The sequence below is a fragment of the Nannobrachium achirus genome (assembly GCF_963921795.1).
Source record: "Nannobrachium achirus genome assembly, chromosome: 13".
Lineage (NCBI taxonomy): Eukaryota > Metazoa > Chordata > Actinopteri > Myctophiformes > Myctophidae > Nannobrachium > Nannobrachium achirus.
This window is the reverse complement of record NC_137833.1, coordinates 49768373-49789840: the sequence shown is the minus strand read 5'-3', so window position 1 is coordinate 49789840 and position 21468 is coordinate 49768373.

The window sequence follows — 21468 nt, the reverse complement described above, 5'->3', positions numbered from 1 at the left end:
TTAGCGGCCGTCGAAAGTAGTGAAAAGTAGGGCGATGGTGAGATTCGATCCAGGGATCTCCCACACTCAAGTCAGCGACGCTATCCACTCGGCCATCAATGCTGATGATAGTAAAGACTTTCTGGCCGTATTAAAAGGTGACATTGCCCACCTGTGTTCATTTTAGGGTAGTGCGCATTGTTGAGGAGACTATGTATTGGGCGCCTAATAAGGCTATAGCGATTAGATTACAATTATTTTGTTTAATCAATACGTATGTGGCGGGGGCGGCGCCGCGGCTGTGTTTGACTGTGTGTGTTGCTGTCAGAAATGTAATTCAGAGTAGCTGCAGTAGCATGCTGTCTGACTCTGGACGTTTCCACTTTACAGTGAGTGACTACACACAATCACGGTAAAGCCCTTTGCACACAGGCGCGTTTAACCGCACGGATAAAACGGACAATATAATTTTTTGAAAAGAAAACAATGATTCTCTATGACCTCATGCACACCGGCTCCGAATTAGCCGTGCGACGAGTGGCTGCCGCCGTGCGTTTTTTTCTCGATCGAAACCAGTTCGATTCGTGCGTCTTGTCGCATGCGGTAAAAAACTCATCACTCCTTTTATGACTCCTTTTTGGATCCGCAGCGCCGATTCCGCACAGCATTGCACACCAAATCCAATGCGTTTTATTCATGCCGCAAACGAAAAAAAACGCAACTGTCCTGTGTGCAAAGGGCTTAACACTCTACCGGCTTACCGCGCCTTAGTAGCCTACCAAGGATAACTTTTACATGGTCTAAAGATAGTCGTTGAAAAGCTGTATTTAAAACGACTACACCCAGACCGTCCAGACGTATACCTTATAGTGATGAATGGCTATTAAAATCATTTTACACCAATATTTCGAGATCAGTTCTGCAACGTGGAGTTGTTTTTTTAAAGAAATGTTTATTGAAATATGGATTAAATCTAATTGTCTAAATTCGGTGTAAATATAAACGTTGATACGGCGACTATAATTAGTTGGCTAAATCACGGCTAGATCTAAACTATACTTAATAATGATCAACGGATATTATAATTATGTTAGTCCAATATTAGGAGATCAGTTAAGCACCTTAGTGTTGTTTTTTTTAATAAATTGTTATCGAATCATGGAATAAATTGCAAAGTATATTTTCGGTGTGAATATAACCGGAATCTAGCCGGGTGAAATTAAGGCTAAAAAAAAACTAGTGGTGTAAAAAACGACTATTGCTCAGTGGGTTTCATCGTATATTTTTGTTTTAAAGACTTTATATTGACATTGGTTTAAAAAAAGGCGTTGAAAAGCCAGCTATACAACGACTACACCCAGACAAATAGCTTAATGATCGGATGGCTATTGGAATCATTTTACACCAATATTTCGAGATCAGTTCTGCAACGTGGAGTTGTTTTTTTAAAGAAATGTTTATTGAAATATGGATTAAATCTAATTGTCTAAATTATACTATAATTAGTTGGCTAAATCTCGGCTAGATCTAAACTATACTTAATAATGATCAACGGATATTATAATTATGTTAGTCCAATATTAGGAGATCAGTTAAGCACCTTACTGTTGTTCTTTTTAATAAATTGTTATCGAATCATGGAATAAATTGCAAAGTATATTTTCGGTGTGAATATAACCGGAATCTAGCCGGGTGAAATTAAGGCTAAAAAAAAACTAGTCGTGTAAAAAACGACTATTGCTCAGTGGGTTACTTCTACTCATCTCGGATCCTAATATTGTAGGCCTACTTTTACTCCACTACAACTTTAGTTACTAGTTTCTTTGCAGATATTTAAATCATAATACATACATAAACCACTTTAGCCCTACCTAGGCCTGAAAATTGTATACGTTGTCTGTTATATTTTGTACATTTACTTATCAAAGTATTTCAATTTGCAGTATAGATACTTTTACTCAAGTAAAAACATGAATACTTTTCCGACCACTGAGATTATTACCTGTGCTTGCATCAGATGGTCCTGTCCTGTTACTTCTTGCAGGGTCAAATCAAGCTTTATTTATATTGCACATTTTCAATGAGCAAAATCAAACCAAAGTGCTGAACAAGAACAAAAAGATAAAATAAACAGATTCAAATACAATAAGGCAAAAAAGTCCCATTTTGGACGTTTAGACAATGATTTTGTAACAGTACATGAGTAGTCTAAAAATGAAGGAAACACACAGAAAACAGACACATTTCCATCTATAAGGCCAAACTTCATTGAACAAAACGATTGTCATGGAATGATTAATGATGAAATTATGAAGTTTCTTTCTTTGGAACAAACAGAATGGCAAAAACTAATTGTATAAAACAAGACAAAAAAATTGTTTCCTTGTGGTTTTGGAGATAAACTGAAAAAGGACATCAGGCAGATGTGGACATCAGGCAGACGTGGCACTGTTCCTCCTCACGAGGGCATCACGCTCCTCATCCTGCCGACAACGCCAGATGTAGTGATACGCGGAAGCGGGGATTGAACCCTGGACTCCCACTCGCCAGTCCAACGCACAACCAGTCGTGCTAATAGGGCTGAGCCCGATTAGCAGGGCTGTTGTCGCTGGTTCATGGCTGATACTAACTGTGGGGTGCTACACATATAACATATGTGTGTGTGTGTCTCACCTCTGTCTTTGTTATTCAAGCAAAACCATTCAAGGGCATTCCCATAGAAACTTAATTTGTGCAGGATTATTCCAAATTCCTTCAGAACAATAGGCCTACAACCTCTTTTAACGTCCTCCTAAATGTGTCTCTCACCTCCCTATTGATATTCATGCAGAGCCATTAAGATAGATCGGACCACCGGGTCCTCATAGAAACCTAATTTACACCTGATTGCTCCAAATCTGTTCAGAACCACAACATCAGATAGAATCTGCTTTGGTGAAGGAACAACTGTTTTTTTAAATATATATAATGATTATATACTATATGCAGTGTGATTGTTCACAACAACACGGTAAAGGGGCCCCACCATGCTTTTCAAAATATATATTTTATATAAATATTGGTCCATATACCCCACTCGGATATTGAAATGTCATGTTCTGTCTGTCTCTAACTTCAAGCAGTTTCAGATGCAATACCAAAATGCCCTTTGTTGGCAACAGGGCGCTGTCTTTGGGCTAAAATTGGAATGTTACAGGGAATATTAGTGAACCACGATGAGAACCATGTCAATCGTAGTATTCTCTGTTCCAATTTTAGTACCACTTTACCTCATGCTTCCACCTCATATATTATAGTCTCAATAGAATATAGCCTCCCAAAAAGTACTGCCCCCTTCTAGAGGGGATTCTCTACTCTGAGCTGTGTTAGCATCTCTTTGAGCTGCTGTAGCTCCGCCTCCATCATAAGTCAGAAAAATGTTCAACACTTACAATCAAATTGGGCGATACACAACCCAGGTCCTGGAACGGAAACTGGGGCGCCTGCTCGGGTGACCAAAGGGTCCTCTCCCGTCCAGTGACGCACACTGCTGCTTTGCTTTTAAAGGAAAAATGCTCGTTAACCAAAATACACACCCAATACCACAACTTCCCCCTCCACCTACAACCTGTATTGTTCTTCAGATTTAAACAAAACAAGAACTAAACCCAAAACAAAAACAAAAAACTACCACAGAGAGAAAAAAAAATAAGAACAGACAGAAAGAAGAAGAAAAAAAAATAACCACGTTTCTGCCTTTAATTTGTACGATCCTGCCGACCCCGTCAAAATGTAGCAGGGTGGTATTTAGTAGATTGCCAAGACGCCACTTAGGGAGTTTCGCCCTAAGAGATAGTTATATTAAGAATGTAGCTAAAGGGAAACCACCTGGACATTAGTTACTCCCTGCAAGGTTCGTTGTACATATAGGGGTTTAATTAACCTAGGCAGAAACAGTGGTTATAAAGGTACAAAAGCTTTATTTAATTAATGCATAATCATATCACAATCAATCAATAAAAAAGGATCCGTCAATAATAAAATATATATCAGTGGGTGTCAGAGAATATCACAGGTTGGGCGTTAGATTATACTACTTCTCGAACTATATTAACTGGCCCATATAGGGTACTATGCCCATAGAACAAATAGTTTACTGCCAAAGTAGAGACACAAATAAACAATAAATGAAATCAAAGCAACTCAAATAATAACAAAAGCATACAAATAAACAAATCAAAACAACTTCAAATAATACCAAACAAAAGAATGAATAAACAAATTATACAATAACGGCAAAATGAATACTGTCAGAACAATGGCGATTAAACTCAGAGAGACATCATCGTGTAAACCAACCCACGGGGGTTTCAACAGGTATAGTTCAAAGGACAATTATAGGTGGACTGCTCCCACAGTGCACCGATCATTCGTTGTGCGTGGGTTAACAAACCCTCGGGGGCTTGCAACATGTATCCTATATTAACGTTATGGACTGCTCGCCCCACAGGGCGCCTGTCGTCGTGACGGGTGAAGTTGTATACGGGCGTACTTGTGTATCAATTGGGAAGGACCGGCGACTGACTCATAGCGGCCAGTAGCCAACATCAAGAGCGTGCAAAGCAGCAGTTGCGTCCTGTAAATAGAGACGCGGTGGCATTAGACCACTTAACCAATACAGTAGAATAGATCACTGAGAAAAGAGCAGAGAGACTAATATTAAACTCACCACTATTTGCAGAGGCAGAGCACACACGCTGTGCCCTTAACCAGGTAGCCAGGCAGGCAATACAGACACTGAAAGAATAAAGCCCCACGTTACATTTCTGTGATACCAAATGAACGTGTTATGCTGTGGAGAGGGAGGATACAACGTACCATTTAAGTGTGCTTCACTGGCACCACCGTGACGGTGACGGGGGCTCCCGAAGGAGACAATACAGAGGCTAGAGAGAAGGAAAAGCGACACGGGTTCAAGTTCACTGTCACAATGCAACACACAGCAATGTTTGAGCAGCAAGGTGGAGAGAATCTACCTGTACGACAGCGACCGACAGGCATACAGGTAGGGCAAACAGCGTGAGCCCACCTGCGTGCCGAGATGACCAGGACTGCGGTCCAAACAAGCCGTGTGTGGCCACAAACAAACAACCAGAGAATAGCGCGCGCCAAACACCGCTGCCTAAGTACCGCTGCCCATCAAACCCGCCGCACGGGGAGGCGGGCAGGGGGGGCGGACCGAAGGAACGTCATCCTGCTACATAGACAAGGAAAACATTTTCAATATACATTGTAGGATATGACTAAATATATATATAGCTTGTTTAGTCATTGAATAACAACATTGCATTCTATATAAAACCTCTGATTCAAATGGAAAACAATACCACAGAAAGTAAAACAGAACGAGAATTATGTGGAATATTGAGACATGTGTATCTCCATCAGCATTAACATGTAGGTGATTATCATGCAACACTGATGTTTCTCGTCCTTTATGAATAGTCATACCGTTCACACTAATTTTGACATTTTCAGCTGCTTGAAATCTTTTCACACTGACCACAAGTGTGGTCCACAAGTGTGGACCACAAGCTTGTCAAGACACATCACAATGTTGTATCCTTAGTGTGAATTCTCTGGTGACTTTTAAGGTTGGACATTTGAGAAAAGTGTTGCCCACACTGATCACATCCATAAGGTTTCTCTCCAGTGTGAATTCTCTGGTGGCTTCTAAGGGTCTTCATTTCAGAGAAGTGTTGTCCACAATGGTCACATCCATAGGGTTTTTCTCCAGTGTGAATTCTTTTGTGACTTTTAAGGTTGGACATTGTATAGAAGTGTTGTTCACACTGATCACATCCATAAGGTTTCTCTCCAGTGTGAATTCTCTGGTGGCTTCTAAGGGTCTTCATTTCAGAGAAGTGTTGTCCACAATGGTCACATCCATAGGGTTTTTCTCCGGTGTGGATTCTCTGGTGTGTTTTAAGGTTATTCATTTCAGAGAAGTGTTGTCCACACTGGTCACATCCATAGGGTTTTTCTCCAGTGTGAATTCTTTGGTGGCTTTTAAGGGTGGACATTACAGAGAAGTGTTGTCCACACTGATCACATCCATAAGGTTTCTCTCCGGTGTGAATTTTCTGGTGGCTTTTAAGGTTGGACAATGTATAGAAGTGTTGTCCACACTGGTCACATCCATATGGTTTCTCCCCTGTGTGAATTCTCTGGTGGCATTTAAGTTGGCCCGTTTGAGAGAAGTGTTTTCCACACTGATCACATCCATATGGTTTCTCCCCTGTGTGAATTCTCTGGTGGCATTTAAGTTGGCCCATTTGAGAGAAGTGTTTTCCACACTGATCACATCCATATGGTTTCTCCCCTGTGTGAATTCTCTGGTGGCATTTAAGTTGGCCCATTTGAGAGAAGTGTTTTCCACACTGATCACATCCATATGGTTTCTCCCCTGTGTGAATTCTCTGGTGGCATTTAAGTTGGCCCATTTGAGAGAAGTGTTTTCCACATTGATCACAGCAGTGGAGTTTTTGCTTAGCCAAGCTTGCTTCTTCTTTTACCTCTGGTAGGACAGGGAAGCCAGACTCATGATGCAACACTGGATTGGAAGACAAATGAAAGATTGTTGAGAGAGCTGGAAAGGCAGTAGTTTGAGGGCTTAATATTACATAGTAGGCTAGTTAATGTACATATATATTATATTATATAGACATAAACCACCAACAACTTTGTCAAGTAGCTAAACTAAAAAATACCCTAACATGACAACTCAACACATTGCAAGGTTGTATATAAGCTATGTTTAATTTAATTGCACAACTAAATATATAGGTCTTAAGTGGCTAAGTCAATTGTACAATGCATATATGAACTGTGAGACAATAAACAAGATAAAACAGGCACGATCTAAATCTACATCAACACTACTGGTCAAATTACAATAGAATATATTCAGAAGGAGTGATGCAACCAACATACCATGTTCTTTGGGTTCCTGCTGTTCAGCATCATTGTCCCTGGTGGGGTCGAGAGAGTTCATCTTCACCTGAAGTCTGGAGTCCACAGTCAGATGATCTGATCAGAAATGATTGATATCCTGGAGGAGTTGTGGAGAAACTACAACTTCAAGCTCTTCTTATACTAGACTAGCCTGAGACTGCTTTGAATGATTGGCCAAAGAGGAGAACAATAACCACCTCTCCACCAATCACAGCCTGTTATACATGTGCTCCATGTTGGCCAATCAAGTCCCCAATACAAACCCAATTAGCATATGATTGGTCCAAATACTTTCAGAACAATGGGTAGAAGCAGCTGTGGTGAAGGAACAACCCAACTCATTATAGTCTGCTGTGTTTAAAATATGTGCTTGCACATCTTGTTGCACAAAAAAAACTATTTTAAAACAATGTGTCTAACTGTCTTTTAAGGTAAATTGCCAATTTATCAGGTTCAATCGTATGGTCTTACAGTTCCAAATTTCTCTGCTCACAGAAACCATGATAGTGATTATCATGGTTCCAATTATACTTATTTATCCTGTATCCTGTATGTCTCTTTCCTGATTGTACAAAGTTGGTATCCACACTGAAAATCTCTATTTATCTCTCTCTCTGCCACAGCTTTTTTTATTTTTATTTTTTGATAGTTGATTCCAGGCTTTTTAATGCCATTGAAAGCTTAAGACTTATGAATGGTATGTTTCATCAATGAAACATTATCATTTGTTCTTATGAAACAAAACAGATCACACTGCGGGAGGTAACCATACTGTTAAAGTTATTGCAGTGTGTCATTAAGAGTTCATCTTCATCACACAGGATTGTATATATCAGTCACTCTCCAATTTGCAATGTACACATTCCCACCTACTTTTACTTAAAATGACGTCTGACCTTAAAATACAATCAAGCATAATTTGACTCCTTGAACACCTTGATAGTAGAAGCCTACAAAGCTATTCATGCAGTGTGGCAACAACTGCCCTTTAGAAACCTAATTTGAACATGATTGCTCCAAATTCTTCCAGGCACCGTTGTTTCTGTGTTTGTCAAAGACATGTTCTGAATAGTGTAATATTTGTGTTGAATAATGTAATTGCATTTACTTGTGACTTGTGTTATAGCAGTGCTATTGAGACAATACAGATGTGCAATTTCAAAGACATGTTCTGAATATAGTGTAATATTTGTGTTGAACTGCATATCAGACCGTAAAAACGTTTCTTTCTATGCACTAAACCTCTTTCATGTGGGCAAAAGCCTCCTAATCTGTATCACAAGCTCTGAATCTTCATCCCTGGGCGTTGTTCTACTAACCTTTTCATTAACCACATTATCAGTCTCACTGATTTCCAATACATTTCCCAGTAAGCATTTTGAGGTGTATTAGTTGCCTAATAGTCGTGTTTTTATCTTCTACACCACGCGTTGAAAATCAGTGTTGTAAAGGTCTAGATTTGATATTTTTGACTAGTTGTTTAGTCGGCTATATTTACACGGGTTGCTACATATACCACTATTAGTCGGATACAAAAAGTCTACATTTCGCCGTTAGCGGCCGTCGAAAGTAGTGAAAAGTAGGGCGACGGTGGGATTCGATCCACTAATCTCTGACACTCAAGTCGGCGACGCTATCCACTCAGCCATCAATGCTGATATGATAGTACAGACTTTCTGGCCGTATTAAAAGGTGACATTGCCCACCTGTGTTCATTTTAGTGTAGTGCACATTGTTGAGGAAACTAAATGTTAGCGTGTGTGTGTGTGTGTGTGTGTGTGTGTGTGTGTGTGTGTGTGTGTGTGTGTGTGTGTGTGTGTGTGTGTGTGCGCGTGCGCGTGTGTGTGTGTGTGTGTGTGTACGCCCCGGACTCATTTTTGAAGCTTGTGATTGGCTGAACCGGACGTAGGGAGCGCTCCGTTGTAGTCACTTGGACCGCGCGAGGTGCACCAAAACCCAATTATCATGGCGTTTATCGTGCGCTTGCCCAGGCCGTAAATATAACGATTGCATTCACCACGGCACGGCTTCGTAACTCGCGCGGCGCTCCGCCGGCCGCTTGCAATGTCGTGGACAATAACTGAAAACGAGCGCTCTTTGCCGTTTCCATCCATCTTTCCCAGTTGGATCCATAATCACGCGGCACTGCACTGTCTGACTGACAGACGAGGAGTTCATTTCCCACTGAGCATTTTGAGGTGTATTAGTTGCCTAATAGTCGTGTTTTAATCTTCTACACCACGCGTTGAAAATCAGTGTTGTAAAGGTATAGATTTGATATTTTTGACTAGTTGTTTAGTCGGCTATATTTACACGGGTTGCTACATAGACCACTATTAGTCGGATACAAAAAGTCTACATTTCGCCGTTAGCGGCCGTCGAAAGTAGTGAAAAGTAGGGCGATGGTGAGATTCGATCCAGGGATCTCCCACACTCAAGTCAGCGACGCTATCCACTCGGCCATCAATGCTGATATGATAGTAAAGACTTTCTGGCCGTATTAAAAGGTGACATTGCCCACCTGTGTTCATTTTAGGGTAGTGCGCATTGTTGAGGAGACTATGTATTGGGCGCCTAATAAGGCTATAGCGATTAGATTACAATTATTTTGTTTAATCAATACGTATGTGGCGGGGGCGGCGCCGCGGCTGTGTTTGACTGTGTGTGTTGCTGTCAGAAATGTAATTCAGAGTAGCTGCAGTAGCATGCTGTCTGACTCTGGACGTTTCCACTTTACAGTGAGTGACTACACACAATCACGGTAAAGCCCTTTGCACACAGGCGCGTTTAACCGCACGGATAAAACGGACAATATAATTTTTTGAAAAGAAAACAATGATTCTCTATGACCTCATGCACACCGGCTCCGAATTAGCCGTGCGACGAGTGGCTGCCGCCGTGCGTTTTTTTCTCGATCGAAACCAGTTCGATTCGTGCGTCTTGTCGCATGCGGTAAAAAACTCATCACTCCTTTTATGACTCCTTTTTGGATCCGCAGCGCCGATTCCGCACAGCATTGCACACCAAATCCAATGCGTTTTATTCATGCCGCAAACGAAAAAAAACGCAACTGTCCTGTGTGCAAAGGGCTTAACACTCTACCGGCTTACCGCGCCTTAGTAGCCTACCAAGGATAACTTTTACATGGTCTAAAGATAGTCGTTGAAAAGCTGTATTTAAAACGACTACACCCAGACCGTCCAGACGTATACCTTATAGTGATGAATGGCTATTAAAATCATTTTACACCAATATTTCGAGATCAGTTCTGCAACGTGGAGTTGTTTTTTTAAAGAAATGTTTATTGAAATATGGATTAAATCTAATTGTCTAAATTCGGTGTAAATATAAACGTTGATACGGCGACTATAATTAGTTGGCTAAATCACGGCTAGATCTAAACTATACTTAATAATGATCAACGGATATTATAATTATGTTAGTCCAATATTAGGAGATCAGTTAAGCACCTTAGTGTTGTTTTTTTTAATAAATTGTTATCGAATCATGGAATAAATTGCAAAGTATATTTTCGGTGTGAATATAACCGGAATCTAGCCGGGTGAAATTAAGGCTAAAAAAAAACTAGTGGTGTAAAAAACGACTATTGCTCAGTGGGTTTCATCGTATATTTTTGTTTTAAAGACTTTATATTGACATTGGTTTAAAAAAAGGCGTTGAAAAGCCAGCTATACAACGACTACACCCAGACAAATAGCTTAATGATCGGATGGCTATTGGAATCATTTTACACCAATATTTCGAGATCAGTTCTGCAACGTGGAGTTGTTTTTTTAAAGAAATGTTTATTGAAATATGGATTAAATCTAATTGTCTAAATTATACTATAATTAGTTGGCTAAATCTCGGCTAGATCTAAACTATACTTAATAATGATCAACGGATATTATAATTATGTTAGTCCAATATTAGGAGATCAGTTAAGCACCTTACTGTTGTTCTTTTTAATAAATTGTTATCGAATCATGGAATAAATTGCAAAGTATATTTTCGGTGTGAATATAACCGGAATCTAGCCGGGTGAAATTAAGGCTAAAAAAAAACTAGTCGTGTAAAAAACGACTATTGCTCAGTGGGTTACTTCTACTCATCTCGGATCCTAATATTGTAGGCCTACTTTTACTCCACTACAACTTTAGTTACTAGTTTCTTTGCAGATATTTAAATCATAATACATACATAAACCACTTTAGCCCTACCTAGGCCTGAAAATTGTATACGTTGTCTGTTATATTTTGTACATTTACTTATCAAAGTATTTCAATTTGCAGTATAGATACTTTTACTCAAGTAAAAACATGAATACTTTTCCGACCACTGAGATTATTACCTGTGCTTGCATCAGATGGTCCTGTCCTGTTACTTCTTGCAGGGTCAAATCAAGCTTTATTTATATTGCACATTTTCAATGAGCAAAATCAAACCAAAGTGCTGAACAAGAACAAAAAGATAAAATAAACAGATTCAAATACAATAAGGCAAAAAAGTCCCATTTTGGACGTTTAGACAATGATTTTGTAACAGTACATGAGTAGTCTAAAAATGAAGGAAACACACAGAAAACAGACACATTTCCATCTATAAGGCCAAACTTCATTGAACAAAACGATTGTCATGGAATGATTAATGATGAAATTATGAAGTTTCTTTCTTTGGAACAAACAGAATGGCAAAAACTAATTGTATAAAACAAGACAAAAAAATTGTTTCCTTGTGGTTTTGGAGATAAACTGAAAAAGGACATCAGGCAGATGTGGACATCAGGCAGACGTGGCACTGTTCCTCCTCACGAGGGCATCACGCTCCTCATCCTGCCGACAACGCCAGATGTAGTGATACGCGGAAGCGGGGATTGAACCCTGGACTCCCACTCGCCAGTCCAACGCACAACCAGTCGTGCTAATAGGGCTGAGCCCGATTAGCAGGGCTGTTGTCGCTGGTTCATGGCTGATACTAACTGTGGGGTGCTACACATATAACATATGTGTGTGTGTGTCTCACCTCTGTCTTTGTTATTCAAGCAAAACCATTCAAGGGCATTCCCATAGAAACTTAATTTGTGCAGGATTATTCCAAATTCCTTCAGAACAATAGGCCTACAACCTCTTTTAACGTCCTCCTAAATGTGTCTCTCACCTCCCTATTGATATTCATGCAGAGCCATTAAGATAGATCGGACCACCGGGTCCTCATAGAAACCTAATTTACACCTGATTGCTCCAAATCTGTTCAGAACCACAACATCAGATAGAATCTGCTTTGGTGAAGGAACAACTGTTTTTTTAAATATATATAATGATTATATACTATATGCAGTGTGATTGTTCACAACAACACGGTAAAGGGGCCCCACCATGCTTTTCAAAATATATATTTTATATAAATATTGGTCCATATACCCCACTCGGATATTGAAATGTCATGTTCTGTCTGTCTCTAACTTCAAGCAGTTTCAGATGCAATACCAAAATGCCCTTTGTTGGCAACAGGGCGCTGTCTTTGGGCTAAAATTGGAACGTTACAGGGAATATTAGTGAACCACGATGAGAACCATGTCAATCGTAGTATTCTCTGTTCCAATTTTAGTACCACTTTACCTCATGCTTCCACCTCATATATTATAGTCTCAATAGAATATAGCCTCCCAAAAAGTACTGCCCCCTTCTAGAGGGGCCCAATAGCAAATGAGCCCCCTGTGACATAGCATGGGGCTGATTTCAAAAGTGTACCGTTCAGACACGCCCACATTCAGAAAAAATAACTGAAATGAAAGGCAAGGCTTCAAGTTAATGAATGGGTTTTTGGGGGTCTGGAAGAGACACTGGGAAGACCAAAAAACAAGAAAGGAGAATTCATGGTGGGGCCCCTTTAATGTACATTTTAAAACTAACTTAGGTATGTTATAGCCATCCTTTCCCATTTGATGTGATTGAATGAAATTACCACACACACACACACACACACACACACACACACACACACACACACACACACACACACACACACACACACACTACAATAAACAAATCTAAAATCTCTTGACTTTGAATGTTTGTCTTTATTTGTGACTGGAAAACCTGTGCCAATTATTTACACAAAGTGATACAATAACACACAATAATGTGTCACCACATAGATCACGTTTCATTTTCTATTATGCTAAGTCCTTTTTAGACAAGGAAAACATTTTCAATATACATTGTAGGATATGACTAAATATATATATAGCTTGTTTAGTCATTGAATAACAACATTGCATTCTATATAAAACCTCTGATTCAAATGGAAAACAATACCACAGAAAGTAAAACAGAACGAGAATTATGTGGAATATTGAGACATGTGTATCTCCATCAGCAATAACATGTAGGTGATTATCATGCAACACTGATGTTTCTCGTCCTTTATGAATAGTCATACCGTTCACACTAATTTTGACATTTTCAGCTGCTTGAAATCTTTTCACACTGACCACAAGTGTGGTCCACAAGTGTGGACCACAAGTGTGGACCACAAGCTTGTCAAGACACATCACAATGTTGTATCCTTAGTGTGAATTCTCTGGTGACTTTTAAGGTTGGACATTTGAGAAAAGTGTTGCCCACACTGATCACATCCATAAGGTTTCTCTCCAGTGTGAATTCTCTGGTGGCTTTTAAGGCTGGACATTTGAGAAAAGTGTTGTCCACACTGGTCACATCCATAGGGTTTTTCTCCAGTGTGAATTCTTTGGTGACTTTTAAGGTTGGACATGTGAGAAAAGTGTTGCCCACACTGATCACATCCATAAGGTTTCTCTCCAGTGTGAATTTTTTGGTGGCTTTTAAGGTTGGACATTGTATAGAAGTGTTGTTCACACTGATCACATCCATAAGGTTTCTCTCCAGTGTGAATTCTCTGGTGGCTTCTAAGGGTCTTCATTTCAGAGAAGTGTTGTCCACAATGGTCACATCCATAGGGTTTTTCTCCGGTGTGGATTCTTTGGTGGCTTTTAAGGGTGGACATTACAGAGAAGTGTTGTCCACACTGATCACATCCATAAGGTTTCTCTCCGGTGTGAATTTTCTGGTGGCTTTTAAGGTTGGACAATGTATAGAAGTGTTGTCCACACTGGTCACATCCATATGGTTTCTCCCCTGTGTGAATTCTCTGGTGGCATTTAAGTTGGCCCATTTGAGAGAAGTGTTTTCCACACTGATCACATCCATATGGTTTCTCCACTGTGTGAATTCTCTGGTGGCATTTAAGTTGGCCCATTTGAGAGAAGTGTTTTCCACACTGATCACATCCATATGGTTTCTCCCCTGTGTGAATTCTCTGGTGGCATTTAAGTTGGCCCATTTGAGAGAAGTGTTTTCCACATTGATCACAGCAGTGGAGTTTTTGCTTAGCCAAGCTTGCTTCTTCTTTTACCTCTGGTAGGACAGGGAAGCCAGACTCATGATGCAACACTGGATTGGAAGACAAATGAAAGATTGTTGAGAGAGCTGGAAAGGCAGTAGTTTGAGGGCTTAATATTACATAGTAATGTAGGCTAGTTAATGTACATATATATTATATTATATAGACATAAACCACCAACAACTTTGTCAAGTAGCTAAACTAAAAAATACCCTAACATGACAACTCAACACATTGCAAGGTTGTATATAAGCTATGTTTAATTTAATTGCACAACTAAATATATAGGTCTTAAGTGGCTAAGTCAATTGTACAATGCATATATGAACTGTGAGACAATAAACAAGATAAAACAGGCACGATCTAAATCTACATCAACACTACTGGTCAAATTACAATAGAATATATTCAGAAGGAGTGATGCAACCAACATACCATGTTCTTTGGGTTCCTGCTGTTCAGCATCATTGTCTCTGGTGGGGTCGAGAGAGTTCACCTTCACCTGAAGTCTGGAGTCCACAGTCAGATCTGATCAGAAATGATTGATATCCTGGAGGAGTTGTGGAGAAACTACAACTTCAAGCTCTTCTTATACTAGACTAGCCTGAGACTGCTTTGAATGATTGGTCAAAGAGGAGAACAATGGCCACCTCTCCACCAATCACTCACAGCCTGGCATACATGTGCTCCATGTTGGCCAATCAAGTCCCCAATACAAACCGAATTATCATATGATTGGTCCAAATACTTTCAGAACAATGGGTAGAAGCAGCTGTGGTGAAGGAACAACCCAGCTCATTATAGTCTACTGTGTTTAAAATATGTGCTTGTGTAACGGGCCCCAGGGCTACTGGGTACCATATCAACAAAGCTGAACCTGAATAAAACAGGAAAACACGGCACAATGCAAACACTGGACTTGACTGTGTTCGTTTCCAGAATGCATCTCTCATCAATCTGTAGGTTTTATTAAACCACAAAATGTCAACCATCATATTCGTCATCATACAATTCACTTATTATTTTTGTCTTTGGTTCAGTAGTGCTTCATTTTCACATTAATCACAGTTTCAGTATTCTAAATACAATATTCATTCAGTTTCAAAGTAGGCCTACACACACACAATTACAATCACATTAATTCACCTTTTCACATATTCACTTAAATTGCCCCTTTAAACCTTTTTAAACAGAAAGACATATTTCCCTGCAGCATGTGACTGGCTTGAAACACTGTATAAAAGTGTATTTTTAAGGTGCACTGTTCCTTTAAGCTACTGTTTAGTGTTTACCAAACGTGACATTAGACCACTGTGCTGTTCACAGGACACTGAATTGTATGTTTTGGGTGTTTATGTTCCACAACACTGACGAAATATATACTGTAACTATATATACAAAAGAGCACTTCACTACAGTAACTCTGCAGAATACTCCCGTTCTGAACGGCGACACGTTATGTACCAAAATTACATCTCTCATGACCATGCCGTTGTACCCGGCGGCACATTAGCCCCAAAATGAATAACTTTATCTATAAATGTATATTTAGTTTAGTTTTTGTATATTTAGTTTTTTATCAAATAATTAGACCTCGTAGCTCAAGTCGTAAAGAGTGACGTGAGCTACATAATTAATTTGCTATGTAAATTAAATATTTACATTTATTTCACTTTAGTAAAAAGACAGCGGTCTGGTTTACACTAAAATTCTTATATTTCACATGGTTTAACTTTCATGGTGATCTCTTGACATCTGAGGTTACCTAAATGACTAGCTCTCCCATAGTGAAATGGTTTAAACAATGCATATGTAGTGACACGCGGAAGCGGGGATTGAACTCCCCCACTCCCACTCGCCAGTCCAACGCACAACCAGTCGTGCTAATAGGGCTGAGCCCGATTAGCAGGGCTGTTGTCGCTGGTTCATGGCTGATACTAACTGTGGGGTGCTACATTCACCCCCCAGGTATTTTGGAGCGCGCCCTCGCGCTTCACACATCACGCCGCGGACCACCGCACACGACGTGGCACTGATCCTCCTCACGAGGGCATCACGCTCCTCATCCAGCCGACAACGCCAGATGTAGTGATACGCGGAAGCGGGGATTGAACCCTGGACTCCCACTCGCCAGTCCAACGCACAACCAGTCGTGCTAATAGGGCTGAGCCCGATTAGCAGGGCTGTTGTCGCTGGTTCATGGCTGATACTAACTGTGGGGTGCTACACATATAACATATGTGTGTGTGTCTCACCTCTGTCTTTGTTATTCAAGCAAAACCATTCAAGGGCATTCCCATAGAAACTTAATTTGTGCAGGATTATTCCAAATTCCTTCAGAACAATAGGCCTACAACCTCTTTTAACGTCCTCCTATGAATGTGTCTCTCACCTCCCTATTGATATTCATGCAGAGCCATTAAGATAGATCGGACCACCGGGTCCTCATAGAAACCTAATTTACACCTGATTGCTCCAAATCTGTTCAGAACCACAACATCAGATAGAATCTGCTTTGGTGAAGGAACAACTGTTTTTTTAATATATATAATGATTATATACTATATGCAGTGTGATTGTTCACAACAACACGGTAAAGGGGCCCCACCATGCTTTTCAAAATATATATTTTATATAAATATTGGTCCATATACCCCACTCGGATATTGAAATGTCATGTTCTGTCTGTCTCTAACTTCAAGCAGTTTCAGATGCAATACCAAAATGCCCTTTGTTGGCAACAGGGCGCTGTCTTTGGGCTAAAATTGGAACGTTACAGGGAATATTAGTGAACCACGATGAGAACCATGTCAATCGTAGTATTCTCTGTTCCAATTTTAGTACCACTTTACCTCATGCTTCCACCTCATATATTATAGTCTCAATAGAATATAGCCTCCCAAAAAGTACTGCCCCCTTCTAGAGGGGCCCAATAGCAAATGAGCCCCCTGTGACATAGCATGGGGCCGATTTCAAAAGTGTACCGTTCAGACACGCCCACATTCAGAAACAATAACTGAAATGAAAGGCAAGGCTTCGAGTTAATGAATGGGTTTTTGGGGGTCTGGAAGAGACACTGGGAAGACCAAAAAACAAGAAAGGAGAATTCATGGTGGGGCCCCTTTAATGTACATTTTAAAACTAACTTAGGTATGTTATAGCCATCCTTTCCCATTTGATGTGATTGAATGAAATTACCACACACACACACACACACACACACACACACACACACACACACACACACACACACACACACACACACACACACACTACAATAAACAAATCTAAAATCTCTTGACTTTGAATGTTTGTCTTTATTTGTGACTGGAAAACCTGTGCCAATTATTTACACAAAGTGATACAATAACACACAATAATGTGTCACCACATAGATCACGTTTCATTTTCTATTATGCTAAGTCCTTTTTAGACAAGGAAAACATTTTCAATATACATTGTAGGATATGACTAAATATATATATAGCTTGTTTAGTCATTGAATAACAACATTGCATTCTATATAAAACCTCTGATTCAAATGGAAAACAATATCACAGAAAGTAAAACAGAACGAGAATTATGTGGAATATTGAGACATGTGTATCTCCATCAGCAATAACATGTAGGTGATTATCATGCAACACTGATGTTTCTCGTCCTTTATGAATAGTCATACCGTTCACACTAATTTTGACATTTTCAGCTGCTTGAAATCTTTTCACACTGACCACAAGTGTGGTCCACAAGTGTGGTCCACAAGTGTGGACCACAAGCTTGTCAAGACACATCACAATGTTGTATCCTTAGTGTGAATTCTCTGGTGACTTTTAAGGTTGGACATTTGAGAAAAGTGTTGCCCACACTGATCACATCCATAAGGTTTCTCTCCAGTGTGAATTCTCTGGTGGCTTCTAAGGGTCTTCATTTCAGAGAAGTGTTGTCCACAATGGTCACATCCATAGGGTTTTTCTCCGGTGTGGATTCTTTGGTGGCTTTTAAGGTTGGACATTGTATAGAAGTGTTGTTCACACTGATCACATCCATAAGGTTTCTCTCCAGTGTGCATTCTTAGGTGTCTTTTAAGGCTGGACATGTGAGAAAAGTGTTGCCCACACTGATCACATCCACATTGATCACATCCATAAGGTTTCTCTCCAGTGTGAATTCTCTGGTGGCTTTTAAGGGTCTTCATTTCAGAGAAGTGTTGTCCACACTGGTCACATCCATAGGGTTTCTCGCCAGTGTGAATTCTCTGGTGTCTTTTAAGGGTGGATTTTCGAGAGAAGCGCTTTCCACACTGATCACAGCAGTGGAGTTTTTGCTCAGCCAAGCTTCTTTCTTCTTTCACCTCTGGTAGGACAGGGAAGCCAGACTCATGATGCAACACTGGATTGGAAAATAAGACAAAGGAAAGATTGTTGAGAGGGTTGGAAAGGCAGTAGTTTGAGGGCTTAATATTACATAGTTATGTAGGCTAGTTAATGTACATATATATTATAAATACATAAACCACCTATAATTTGTTAAGTAGCTAAACTACAAATTACAGTAACATGACAACTCATGAAACACATCGCAAGGTTTTATATAAGCTATTTTTATACAATGCATATATGAACTGTGAGACAATAAACAAGATAAAACAGGCATGATCTAAATCTACAGCAACGCTACTGGTCAAATTACAATAGAATATATTCAGAAGGAGTGATGCAACCAACATACCATGTTCTTTGGGTTCCTGCTGTTCAGCATCATTGTCTCTGGTGGGGTCGAGAGAGTTCACCTTCACCTGAAGTCTGGAGTCCACAGTCAGATCTGATCAGAAATGATTGATATCCTGGAGGAGTTGTGGAGAAACTACAACTTCAAGCTCTTCTTATACTAGACTAGCCTGAGACTGCTTTGAATGATTGGTCAAAGAGGAGAACAATGGCCACCTCTCCACCAATCACTCACAGCCTGGCATACATGTGCTCCATGTTGGCCAATCAAGTCCCCAATACAAACCGAATTATCATATGATTGGTCCAAATACTTTCAGAACAATGGGTAGAAGCAGCTGTGGTGAAGGAACAACCCAGCTCATTATAGTCTACTGTGTTTAAAATATGTGCTTGTGTAACGGGCCCCAGGGCTACTGGGTACCATATCAACAAAGCTGAACCTGAATAAAACAGGAAAACACGGCACAATGCAAACACTGGACTTGACTGTGTTCGTTTCCAGAATGCATCTCTCATCAATCTGTAGGTTTTATTAAACCACAAAATGTCAACCATCATATTCGTCATCATACAATTCACTTATTATTTTTGTCTTTGGTTCAGTAGTGCTTCATTTTCACATTAATCACAGTTTCAGTATTCTAAATACAATATTCATTCAGTTTCAAAGTAGGCCTACACACACACAATTACAATCACATTAATTCACCTTTTCACATATTCACTTAAATTGCCCCTTTAAACCTTTTTAAACAGAAAGACATATTTCCCTGCAGCATGTGACTGGCTTGAAACACTGTATAAAAGTGTATTTTTAAGGTGCACTGTTCCTTTAAGCTACTGTTTAGTGTTTACCAAACGTGACATTAGACCACTGTGCTGTTCACAGGACACTGAATTGTATGTTTTGGGTGTTTATGTTCCACAACACTGACGAAATATATACTGTAACTATATATACAAAAGAGCACTTCACTACAGTAACTCTGCAGAATACTCCCGTTCTGAACGGCGACACGTTATGTACCAAAATTACATCTCTCATGACCATGCCGTTGTACCCGGCGGCACATTAGCCCCAAAATGAATAACTTTATCTATAAATGTATATTTAGTTTAGTTTTTGTATATTTAGTTTTTTATCAAATAATTAGACCTCGTAGCTCAAGTCGTAAAGAGTGACGTGAGCTACATAATTAATTTGCTATGTAAATTAAATATTTACATTTATTTCACTTTAGTAAAAAGACAGCGGTCTGGTTTACACTAAAATTCTTATATTTCACATGGTTTAACTTTCATGGTGATCTCTTGACATCTGAGGTTACCTAAATGACTAGCTCTCCCATAGTGAAATGGTTTAAACAATGCATATGTAGTGACACGCGGAAGCGGGGATTGAACCCGGGACTCCCACTCGCCAGTCCAACGCACAACCAGTCGTGCTAATAGGGCTGAGCCCGATTAGCAGGGCTGTTGTCGCTGGTTCATGGCTGATACTAACTGTGGGGTGCTACATTCACCCCCCAGGTATTTTGGAGCGCGCCCTCGCGCTTCACACATCACGCCGCGGACCACCGCACACGACGTGGCACTGTTCCTCCTCACGAGGGCATCACGCTCCTCATCCTGCCGACAACGCCAGATGTAGTGATACGCGGAAGCGGGGATTGAACCCTGGACTCCCACTCGCCAGTCCAACGCACAACCAGTCGTGCTAATAGGGCTGAGCCCGATTAGCAGGGCTGTTGTCGCTGGTTCATGGCTGATACTAACTGTGGGGTGCTACACATATAACATATGTGTGTGTGTCTCACCTCTGTCTTTGTTATTCAAGCAAAACCATTCAAGGGCATTCCCATAGAAACTTAATTTGTGCAGGATTATTCCAAATTCCTTCAGAACAATAGGCCTACAACCTCTTTTAACGTCCTCCTATGAATGTGTCTCTCACCTCCCTATTGATATTCATGCAGAGCCATTAAGATAGATCGGACCACCGGGTCCTCATAGAAACCTAATTTACACCTGATTGCTCCAAATCTGTTCAGAACCACAACATCAGATAGAATCTGCTTTGGTGAAGGAACAACTGTTTTTTTAATCTATCTATAAATGCGAGAAGTCTCTGCGTGTCTGCGTGTTTGTAATCCGCGTATCTCGAGAACCGTTCGTCCCACCGGCTTCAGATTCGGCACGCGCGCTCCCCGCCGCGGCACGGAGTGCAGTGCCGGGTCTCGACCCGACCCGACGCGCGGTTTTCCCGAACCGGCGCGAAACGTTCGGAATCTCCTTATGCAGGGTTGATTGTTGACATCAGGCTGTTCCGGAGGAAATCGGCGAA